The sequence below is a fragment of the Quercus lobata genome, chromosome 6, assembly GCF_001633185.2.
Source record: "Quercus lobata isolate SW786 chromosome 6, ValleyOak3.0 Primary Assembly, whole genome shotgun sequence".
Classification (NCBI taxonomy): domain Eukaryota; kingdom Viridiplantae; phylum Streptophyta; class Magnoliopsida; order Fagales; family Fagaceae; genus Quercus; species Quercus lobata.
The window spans coordinates 30,971,438-30,983,733 of NC_044909.1; positions in this window are offsets into that span (position 1 = coordinate 30,971,438).

Consider the following 12,296-nt stretch of genomic DNA (forward strand, 5'->3'; position numbering starts at 1 on the left):
TAAATGCTCATTGGAAATCAAATTTTGGGTGCCACTGATTTTCTATTTTTAGATATAATAGAATGATGAGAAAATACATATAATAATCTTGATTAGTCCCTTAAAGATTCATAACTAATTCTTCATTTTTTTTGGAACTAATTGAAATTTTGTTATTGTTGTATGAGTAATTATTATAGGTATATGAGCTCTTTTAGGTGATGTAGGTGGATATTTGATATGCTTTCTACAAGGAGAATATTCGTACAAGACCTTATTAATATTAAATTAAAAGAGAAATTACCCTTGTCTCCCTTGAGATTTGGAGAAATGACATTTCACCTCAAACTTAAAGGAAAAAAAAAAAAAAAAAACACTTTCCCTCTATTGACATCCGATTGACCCACCTTTTTTAAATTAATATTAAAAATGTTGTGTAGTAACATGCCATATGCTTAAGGGCAAGGCAGGTTTCTAAAATTATCTTATTTTGTAATTAAAATTCAATGTTTAAAATTTTAATTAAAGAGTATTTTAAAAATATTATGTGTAAATTCTTCTCTTTTCTTTTTTCAATGAGTTATGGAGAGATTTGTTGTTGCAAAATTTTGGTGCTTCATAAATTTTGCATTTTTATTCTAAATTTATTTTACTTTTTTATTACTAATCATAGTTAAACTTTTGTTAAAAGATTCTTATAAAAATTTAGAACATTTCATTACTAATATAAACAAAAGGGTAGATTGTTAATTTTTTTTTTCAAACCTCAAAGGAGCGGAGTGTGCTAAATGCTAAATTTTTAACATTTATCACACCAAACATTAAAAAAAAAAAAAAAACATTTACGAGATCGAGATGTGTCAAATGCTAAATGAATTTGGTATTAGCTACAGTGAGATTCTAAACATTAACATCAAATGTTCTAAAAATATGCCATTTTAACATATCAAAAAGGCTATTTTTTTAAATAAAAAAATAAATATAACACACCATTTTATAATTCACCATACATCACATTTTCTATTCTTCAATTCTATACATTAAAATATGATATTCCTGTTCTATTTATTTATTCATTTTTCTCCCTTTGTCTATCTTCCTCGTCAGTTTTTCACTCTCTCTTTCTAATATGAACCCCTCTCTTCTCTTCGTTCATCCACACTCTAAAGTCTAAACTCACCACCACTGGAATATAAATAAATAAATAAACAGAACACCAACACCATCAACACCTCAAACCTACCACCCCAAATCACAATCCAAAACAAATCACAATACTTATTAAAAAAAAAAAAATCACAATCACTTGGTTTGAAATTCACCACCATCGAAATTAATAAAAAACAAACAAAACAGAATAGAACACCATCACCATCAACACCGCAAACCCACAACCTCAAGTCACAATTCTTATATACAAAAAAATAAAACAAATCATAATCACCAAGGTTTGGAACCCACCACCACCAGCTATAGGCTGTAAATGCGACTTATACAGCACAACAATAGCTCTTGTGGGTCTACAACTGCGTTTTTTAATCGCGGCTATAGGTTGAGACCTATAGCCACGTTTTCTTAACCGCGGCTATAGACCATGTTTGGGCCGCGTTTTAAAAATGTGGCTGTACAGTTTTGGCTACGTTTTAAAAACGCAGCTAAAGCCTCCTACAACTGTGTTTTTGAAACGCGGCTATAGGTTTTTTTTTATTTTTTTTTATTTTTAATTTTAAATTATGAGTGTTTTTTCCCCAAAAATTTCAAAATCAAACACAACATACTCACAATACACACCCAGAAAATTTAAAATCAAACACAACATACTCACAATACAAACACAACATGCTCCAAAATATAAGAACACAAACGAATGAATCTCCTCTCATTCAACAAATCAAACCAAATCTAACACTAAATCCATTCAAGGAACGCAAAAGCACAAGCTCATAAACACAAAAGAACAAGCTCAAGTACACAAACCCATTTAAACATAAACACAATATCAGCAACACAATAGCATAAATTCAAGTACAGATCCAAAAAATTCAAAATCAAAATTCAAATCCAAATCAAGGCATAGGCCCAAATATTGCTAGAATATCCACTTCATTCAAAATTTTCAACATTTCCTCCATTTTCTTAATAACTAAACATAAAATAACCAAAAAAAAAAAAGCCTAGATCTATAGACAAATCAATATGCTTAAGATGAAGAAAAAAAGAAAGAAAGAAAAAGAAGACGAAGAAGAAGTAGCTGCAAAGAAACAAAGAAAAAAAATAGTTGTGCTGCAGTGAAGAAGGAAAAAAAGAAAAAAGAAAGAAAGAAGAACCTGGCGTGACTTGTAGAAGAAAGGAGCAAAAAAAGAAAAAAAAGAAGCAGCAACTCCAAAGAAACAAAGGAAAAAGAAAAAAAAAAAAAAAAAAAAAAACAACCACTGAAGAACCAGGAGTGACTTGAAGAAAGGAAGAAAAAAAAAAAAGAAAGAGAAAAGAAAGAAAAGATGAAAGCAGGGATGTAGGTGGGAAAGTGGGGGTACATGGGAAAAGAAAGAAAAAGTTTGTTTGTTTGTTTGTTTGTTTGTTTGTTTTTTTTTTTTTTTTTCATATAGCCGCATTTTTAAAAAACGCGGCTATAGGTCATCCTTAAAGAAAAAAAATTATTGGGTTGGGCCTACAGCCGTGTTTTTTGAACGCGGCTATAGGCTTAACCTATAGCTGTGTTTTTAAAATGCGGCTATAGGCTAGCTATAGCTGCATTTTTTAAACGCAACACTAGGTCATAATTTTTTTTTTTTTAAAATATATATATATTTATTTATTTATTTATTTGGCTTGACCTATAGCCGCGTTTTTTTTAATGCAGTTATAGGTCATCCTTTAAAATAAAAAAATTTATTCGGCTGGACCTATAGTTGCGTTTTTTGAACGCGGCTATAGGCTAGCTATAGTGGCTCTAGGTCAGCTATAGCCGCGTTTTTTGTAAATGCGGTTAAAAAAGAGTGACTATAGCCCGCGTTTTTTGTAGTGTCACCACCTTAAACCCACAACCCACCACACCACGAAAGCCAACTCCATCACCCACAATCACATGCAATCCAAACCGGGAAAAACCAACCAAACTCTATCACATGCGATCTCCACTAAGTCAATCTCAAAGGCAAGGCCAATCTCAATGGCAAGGGTCGATCTCCACTAAGACGGCTAATCGGTGAGGAGAGAGAAAGAGGCATGAGAGAGGCGATGAGAGTGAGGAAGAAGAGAGACTGTGAGGAAGTGAAGAAGAAGAGAGACCATGTGAGGAAGAAAAGCGAGGAGAGTAGCTGACAAAGAAATAGGCAAGAGATGATAGATAATCAACAGGGCTGGCCCTAGACATTTTGGGCCTAAGGCGAGAACTAAAATGGGGCATTTTTTATACTTATGTATTAATTATATTAATATTTATTTAATATTTTTATATTATAATATATTTTATTTAAAATCTATTTTTCTTTCCTTTTGAGATGCAAACTAACTAATTAAATTTTTGTATCATTTCATTATCTTCTAATTCTTTTTGGTGAATTTCTTGTTCATTTGTGATACTTTCATCAAAATTTTGTGTTATATTTTGTTTATTACTAATAACAAATTTATCCATTGATCCTTTTTGAGACTCAATTAATTTTTCTTCTTTTTTTCTTTTTTTAAGTTTTTCATATCCAAATGCATATTTTCTAGTAGACATTTCTAATCAAACAATATATTTATAAATACTAAAATAAAAAATAACTTTCAAGTGTAGAGCAAATGAAAAATAGATTTGATTTATATAAAAAATATTGTTGTAGTTTCACCGAATAATAACAAGTTTTTAGCAATCTCAACCTGCTTAAATAAAGACTTATTCATTATATTACCAATCACTAAATATATATATATATATATATATATATATATATATATATATATATATATATATATATATATAAACACAAGATTAAAATAAAAAAAAAAAATTAATCACAGCCATAACAAAAACAAGCCCAGCCCAGCTAAGAACCTGCTAAGACCCACCCACAAAAAAACATAAAACTAATCCTATTACATTTACACCTATAACCAAAAAAAAAAAAAAAAAAAAAACACAGCACAGCCCAGGCCTCTTAACAAATCTAAAGTAGAATAGAAAGCGAGCCTAAGCCTTATAAGTTGTTAGTTATACCTGAAGCTCAAAAGTCAAAACCCATTATCCAGCCAAAATCAAAACGTAGCACGGCACTAATGGTAGTAGCCAAAAAAAAAAGGGCAGTTGGTGTAGGAAAGGAAGCTTGAGCCAGCAGCCAGGTAGTCGGATGATTTAGATTAGATCAGAGGAAAGGAAGCTTGAGCCAGGCAGTTGTGAGAGACCGCGCCTCCGACCCGTTTTATGATGTTGGGCCAAACCAACGTGAATGGGTAGTGTCGTGTTATTGCCTCTCAAAATGGAAGTTCGACTAGTTATATTTTTCCCTTTAGATTAAGGGTTTTACAATGGAGTTGCCACCTATTTAATTATTAGGATAAATAAAAAAAAACCATAATTGAAAAATTCCTCACTTTATTAATTTGTAATTGAATTTACATTGATCATAGGAAAATTACAAAGCTTTGGTCCTAGATACAATCTAAGATAAAGTACATGGCTTTGTTTCCTAGTTACAATCTAAAAATCAAAAATTACATGGATAAACATTTGATCTACTAACCCTTAATCTAAACTCGGAGGCTATGTTACAAGGTGGGAAGGTGTTAGGCATCCACCTTACCCGATGAAATCGGTCTTCTAGACTATGGTGGCCAACATTCATATCACATCATCTAATATGTAATCAATCAATTTGCATGTTGAATTTAATGTGTGTGCATGTGATAAACCCTAATTCAATTTATTAAGGATTGAAAAAATAAATTCTAGTGAATGTGTGTGGATAGTGATAACCTAGATTCAAGGATTTGAAAGAATTATTAAATAAACATGTTTTTCATATTTTTGATGTGGATTTAAGATTAAATCTAGTGATATGCATGAACATGTGATGAACAACCAAGAACATGTGATGAACACATAAGAACAATTAAGAACATTTAAACATATTAAAGGGAATTATCATGCTTTAATCTTAAATTCTTATCATGGCAACATAAACAAACAGTTAGGGAAAGAGATTATACCTTCATGCAAGATCCATATGGTGGAGGAGGGGATTCTTGATGAAGGTCCTAAGGTGGAGGAAAAGAAGATCTAGGAGAGGGAGAGTGAGTCTTACTCAATACCTTGAATCTCAGGAAGACCAAGATATGACAAGACTACTCAACTTCACTAGAACTCAAGAGAAAAGAGGGGGTTTTTTTGTGTGCTTTGAAATGAAGGAGATGAGGGGTTTATATAGTAGTGGTGAAAGAAATATGAATGGAAGGCCATTTAATGAGGGTTGACAAAGAATCATGAACCTAAACCTTATTTTAGCCTTTGGGGAAATTTGGTGCATTAAATGTAGAGATTGATGAGAGTGAGGAGCAAGTAAAGTTTGGTTTTCCCATAACTGCTGTAACAGTCTGTAGAGCCAACTTCGAAAAATCATATCCGACTCAATTCTGATCGGAATTATCTTATTCTTGTGCTCAAATTGAAGCCCCTGGATGTCTAGTTGCTAGGAAAATTAACCTCATTCACAGATTCAAGATATTCTGAGAGATATTGATGAAATAGTGAGCAGAGGTCATTTGTTAAAAAATGGTTTCAGCACAATTAACATTAATAGGTCCTAAATTAGCTCCCAATTAACATTAAATGGCTCCAATCACTCCCATTTCAGACTTAACTGGTTCCAAAATTACTCTAATTAAAAGATAATTGTACAAATTACTCATTGAATAATTAATGTTTAACTATTTAGTTAATTAGATGTGTGCAACCCTACCATATAATGTAGTCCTAACCAATCAAATTATAACATATCATTGATCTCAAATTGATTATACTTATAACCAATTGAAATCAACTGTTCATAATCATATATAGTCAGACTCAATTTGTGATGGTGCATCTCAGCCATTAAAACTTGATTTGATGATAACTTTCAATTTGATGGTTCGATTCGGGCTTATGACCAGTCAATTTAATCGTTACAACATCAAGATCATTTTGGTGAAATGAGATTAAGGATCTAATGAGCAAAATCAAGATGCATATTTCCAAGGTGAAATTACCCTTTTACCCTCCATGTGAGGTTAAATGTAGGTTACAAAATAGGGTGTCAATAGCAGTCAGGCCCAACAATAGTGGAGAGAAAGAAAGAGAGAGGCGGAGAGCAAGAGTTGAGAGAAAAAATGAGAAAGAGACAATAAATTTTTTAGGGATTTGAGGTTTTTTATTTGTTTTGATTATTAATTGTTTTGTGGTTAATTTTTTAGACTGAATTTGTAGTTTATCTTGTTGAATTTTGGTTTGTCTAGAGGCTAATGATGTTATTTTTAGGATAATTGATTTTATTTGGACCAAAAAAGTTTTTTGTACTATCAATGATTAACTGGGTATAACAGAAATTTTGTTTTTTGGTCATTAGGATGTTTTAGATTTTTTTAGATTCATCTGAAACCAATTTTTTTTCCTTTACTACCCCTTCTTTTCTAAAATTTTGGGGCCTCCCTTCCACTTGGGGGCCTTAGGCAATTGCCTAACTCACCTAGTGGAAGGGCCGACCCTGATAATCAGAGAGAGGAGAGAGAAACCGAATTAAATAGTATTTATATTTTTTTTAGAATTTGGAACCGTACCTATCCAAATTTGGAATGATACTGTTCATATGTTAGCATTTAAAACATTTAATATTAGAGGCTTTTTAGCGTTTGGTGTGCCAAATGTCAAAAATTTCCTGATGCCAATGCTCTAATAATAGGAATGGATATTTACTCATAATTTGAAAATTATGTAGCAAAGTGTCATTGTTTTGAAATTATTTAGTAAAATTTCCTTGAATTGAAACTCGATTTTAACAAAATCGAATTATGTGTAAAACTTGATATCCACCTCTAACTTGATTTTGTTAAAATCAAGTTAAAAAAATAATGACATTTTGCTAAATAATTTCAAAACAGTGGTATTTTGCTACATAGTTTTCAAATTAGGGCTAAATATCCATTTTGACCATAAATATTTGGCTTTTTTATTCAAAAATTTCTCTCTCTTTAGAACTATTGGGAACTTGAAATTAATTAATAATTATTGAAAGATTTTCTCTCCTCTATCTCTTTAGTGAACTTTGGGAACAACAAAAAAAGAAAGCATAAATAAAGAATAAAAAAAGTAAAGAAAGAATAAATTAATTAAGAGTATTTAAATAAAATGGAAAAAGAATAGAATATGAGATAGTGTATTATAAAGTGGTGTGTTAAAATAAATAAAGTAACTTTTTAATGTGTCAAATAAACTTTTTTTTTTATATTTTTTATAGAGCATTTTCAATAGATTAGCAAAAGTCATTTTTTGGAAATCAAACCCAAAGAATTAGCTCTAACAAATTTTCAAAAGCAAAAAATTTCCAAAATCTTTTTTGAAGTTGCTACAGGTGTTCTCTTGATCTAGAGAACACTGTAGCAACTCCAAATCATTATTTTATTTAAAAAAAATACCCGGTTGAATAAAAAAAAATTCTTTCTCTTTCCTCATTTCTTCTTTGTTCATCTCTCTCTCTAATGCTTCTTTATCTCAACAGTTGAAAAGTACAACATACCACAATCAAAACAAAAACACAATCAAAATATTCGAACCACGAAAACGTTCTTTCTCATAAGCCTAATGAAATCAGGAAGAGAGAGAGAGAGAGAGAGAGAGAGAGAGAGAGAGAGAGAGAAAGAGAGAGAGAGAGCCATCTGGGCTGCATAGTGGTGGAGAGGAGGACAAGCGCTTGTGGAGGCGGAGTAGATCAACGACGAGGCTTTGACTGATGTGAAGGATCTCCATGGGTCTTTCATCTTTGTTCTCCAACAATTCTTTATCTCTCTAGTTGAATGAATGGTTTTGAAACCCGTACCATTCAATGAACCGTAAAAGAAATAGGTTCAAGATTTTTGAGGTCAAACCAAAATCAGACCGAGGTTGAACCGTGATGACGTCGTAATTAATTTAATAATGATTTAAAATATAAATAAATATATTATAGTAATAAAAATAGACTAAAATAATCAAAATAAATATAAAAACCATCTTTCAAATGTATTTTTTACATCACAACTTTCATTATAATGTTTCAAAAATCAAGATAATATTAACAATCATTAAAAAACAATAATAATATTATTAATAAATTAGTAGTTTATGTTATACTATTATCAATGTAAGATTTACATTATAAACTGAACAAATATGTAAAATATTGTAAGCATTTGTTTAATAAAAAATGTCAATCTTAAATTCATAATATAATATTCTCCAAAAAGAAAATCATAATATAAAAGCAATAAATGAATTTAATATACCAATAGGTGGGTTTGCAGTATTAAGAAGTAATGTTAATGCAACAAAAAGTTTCATAATTTTTGTCACTACTTGTTTTGCTATGTATATAATCTTCTCAAAAAAAAAAAAAAAATCATAATATAAAAGCAATAAATGAATTTAATATACCAATAGGTGGGTTTGCAGTATTAAGAAGTAATTTTATTTTTCTTTTTTTTGAGAATGAAAGACGTAAACTTTATTAACTGAAGCAAGCCAAATCAGCTTGTATAAAATGCTAAATGTGTAGTGGAACATCCTCCATCCACACTAAAAAGTCTAGTATGTTAATAGCATTTCTAGCTAGACTATGTGCTAAAGAATTGCCTTCTCTTTTTGTATGAAAGTAAAGCATTGTGTCAAATCTTTGGGAAACCATTCTAACATCCTCCGGTAAAAGACCTGAAGGAGTTAAAGGATAATCAAACTCTTTCAATGCTTTAATAACAGCCATAGAATCTCCCTCAAGGATAGCTCGCCTTACACCCAACTCACTTGCGAAAACTAAGGCGGTTGCTGCTGCCATAGCTTCAATCTACGTCGCAGTGTAAGCTTAGGCCAAACTCTTTGTACAAGAGCCTAACACCAACCCGTTTTCATTCCTGACCACCATCCCTATCCCGGAATTGTTTTCCTTTAAGAACACCGCACCATCGAAATTTATTTTAGCCACGATCACTGTAGGAGGCAGCCAATTTATTTGTAAACGGCGACTGTGAGGCTCAACCTGTACTTCCGTGTCCGACAACCTGGAGTGGTAATCAGCCAAAGAATTTCGTGCTACCTCAGCAACCTGGTGAAGCGCTATTGCAGAAGCTTGAACCCAGACCAGATTGCGTTGATGCCAGATTGACCAGACCGTGAATGCGAAGAGCTCGAGCTGTTTTTCTTCTTCAACTATCCATGACACCAGCTGTTTAAAATCACCCAAACCAACATGGCTTCTAAAATCCCATAAGGTCAAATCAACCCACACGATATCAATCTTTAAGCAAGACTACAACGCATGTAATGGGCTTTCCGTATCACTTCTGCATCTGTCACAAGTTGGGTCGGTGATGATAGTTCTTTTCACCAGAGCTTCCTTCTTTGGCATGGCATTATAGCAGGCCCTCCATATAAAATTTTTCACCTTTTGAGGCATTGGCATAGCCCAAACAGCTCCCATAAATTTTTGTCTCGCAGCGGTGGTACTTGAGGTGTGTCCAACTGATCTGCTTCTTCCTTGAGGAATCTATAGCCTGATTTACTATTGTACACACCATTTCTCAAAAAAGGCCAATAAAGAACATCCTCTGTTACCTTCTTGCTCAGTGGGATTTTTTTTATCAGCTTTGCATCATCCTCCACAAACAAACCATCCACCATGTCTGTGTGCCATTGTCTTGTACTGGGATCAATGAGGCAACTCATTGTGGAGTGTTTGTAATCCTCAATGGGGCATGTGGGCAGGTATGGAGGGTGTTTTCTTGGTAGCCATCTATGCTGTCATATATTTACTTTCTCACCATTCCCAATCCTCCATCTTGAGCCCCTTTTAATGACTTCCCTTCCTACTAAAATAATCTTCCAAGCATATGACTGCATTCTTGAATCCAAAGCCTCCATGATAGTGGTATTGTGGAAAAAACATGCCTTGAACACCTTGTAAAAGAGTGAGTCTTGATTGTGCAGAAGTCTTCGTGCTTGTTTTGCTAGTAATGAATCATTAAACATGGCTAAGTCTCTAAATCCCATCTTGCCTTCTATTTTTGATTTTGTCATCTCTCCCCACTTCACCCAATGCACTTTCCTCCTATCACCTTGTTGTCCCCACCAAAATCTCTTGATTAATACTTCAATTTCATTGCATAAACCAATGGGTAACTTAAAACAGCCCATAGTGTAGGTTAGAATAGCTTGGATGAGTGCTTTTAACAATACCTCCCTATCAGCTTGAGATAGTAATTTCCCTTCCCACCCTTGCAACTTCCTCCACACCCTTTCCTTAATGTAGCTAGAGCTAGCTTTTTTACCTCTCCCTACAAATGACGGGAGCCCCAAATATCTCTCATATTGCATAATTTCTGGAACACCCAAAGCCACCTTGATTTCATACTTCACATCATTGTAAGTGTTTTTGCTAAAAAATAGTGATGTCTTGCTCCTATTAACTTTTGTCCTGAAGTCATCTCATACTTATTCAAAATTTCCAAGACCTTTCCACATTCTTCCATAGTTGACCTACAAAAGAGTAAACTATCATTTGCAAAGAGTAGATGGGTTAGTTTTGGTCCTCTCCTACAAAGAGAAAACCCATGTATATCGCCATTACATTCTACTCTCTTGATAAACCCATTCAACCCTTCCGTACAAAGCAAGAATAAAAAAGGGGATAGTGGGTCACCCTGTCTAATCCCATGGGTAGGTTGGATCATGCCACAAGGTTCACCATTAACTAACTGGACAAAGTTTAGCTATAAAATTAGTTGTAGCCTTAGGTTACAAACTTACTTAATATCTTTTTATTGGATGTGAATTTTAACAAATCCACCATTGGATTATATCTTCTTCTTATATCCTCCATGCTTGCAAAATTTCAAGAAAATTAAAGATCAATAGCTATGCCATCAATAAATTTTTTAAATTGCAAGTTTTTGTAATTTAAAATTATGCACAAAATATAAACTTATAGATCATATAGTAAATGATATCCGATTGACATAAAATTTAACATGTGTATTAAGGGTGTAAAGAACATGCAATTCAACGGTTAGATTTTCAAAATATGTTATAGTATTTATTTTATTGAGTGAGTTTGTAGCCTTAAGCTACAACCAATTTTGTAGCTAAACTTTGTCCTAACTAGAATCGAATAGGTGACTGTTTTGACACACCCCATAATCAAATGTACCCATTTGTCATTAAACACCAATTTTCTCATAAGTTGTTCAAGAAAATTCCAATCCACCCGATCATAGGCCTTACTCATATCTAACTTTAAAGCCATAAACCCATGAGTAGTAGACTTATAATTTTGTAAGCTATGCAAAGTCTTAAAAGTTACAAGAATATTATCAGATATAAGTCTATCCTTTGTAAAGGCCGATTGGTGTTCAGTGATAGTGTGTGGCATTAATTTTTTTCAAACAGTTTGCTAGGACTTTGGAATAAATCTTATACAAAACATTACAAAGGCTAATGGGGCGAAATTGATGAGCATGCTCGGGGTTATGAATTTTTGGGATGAGAGTAATAAAAGTGTGGTTTAGAGGAGTTGGCAAGATACCTGAATTCAACCATGCCAATATAGAAGAGGTAACATCATGGCTAACTGTGCCCCAAAAATGTTGGTAGAAAAGTGGTGGCATTCCATCCAGTCCAGGAGCTTTCAAAGGCACCATTTGTTTTAAGGCAGCAGCTACTTCCTGCTCACTAAAATCTTGGCCTAGTATAGCATTCATATCCTCATCAATGATGGTAGGTATACATGATAGCACTTCTTGGGACCCATTCGGCTCACTTGCAGCAAATAGATCCTAGAAATATTTTACTAACACTTCGGCTATATCACCTTGCTACTCCCTCAAATTACCTTCCTCATCTCTAATTCCTTCCACCTTATTTCTTCTATATCTTCTAGTTGCACAACTGTGGAAGTACTTTGTATTCCTGTCCCCTTGCCTTGCCCATAATAATCTCGACCTTTGAGCCCACATGGTAGACTCCCTATCTAGCAATACATCAATCTCCTTTTTCAGCTCCAAAACCTGAAGATTACTACCACTAACCATGGCCTCAGATTCGGCCTCTGTGAGTAGCT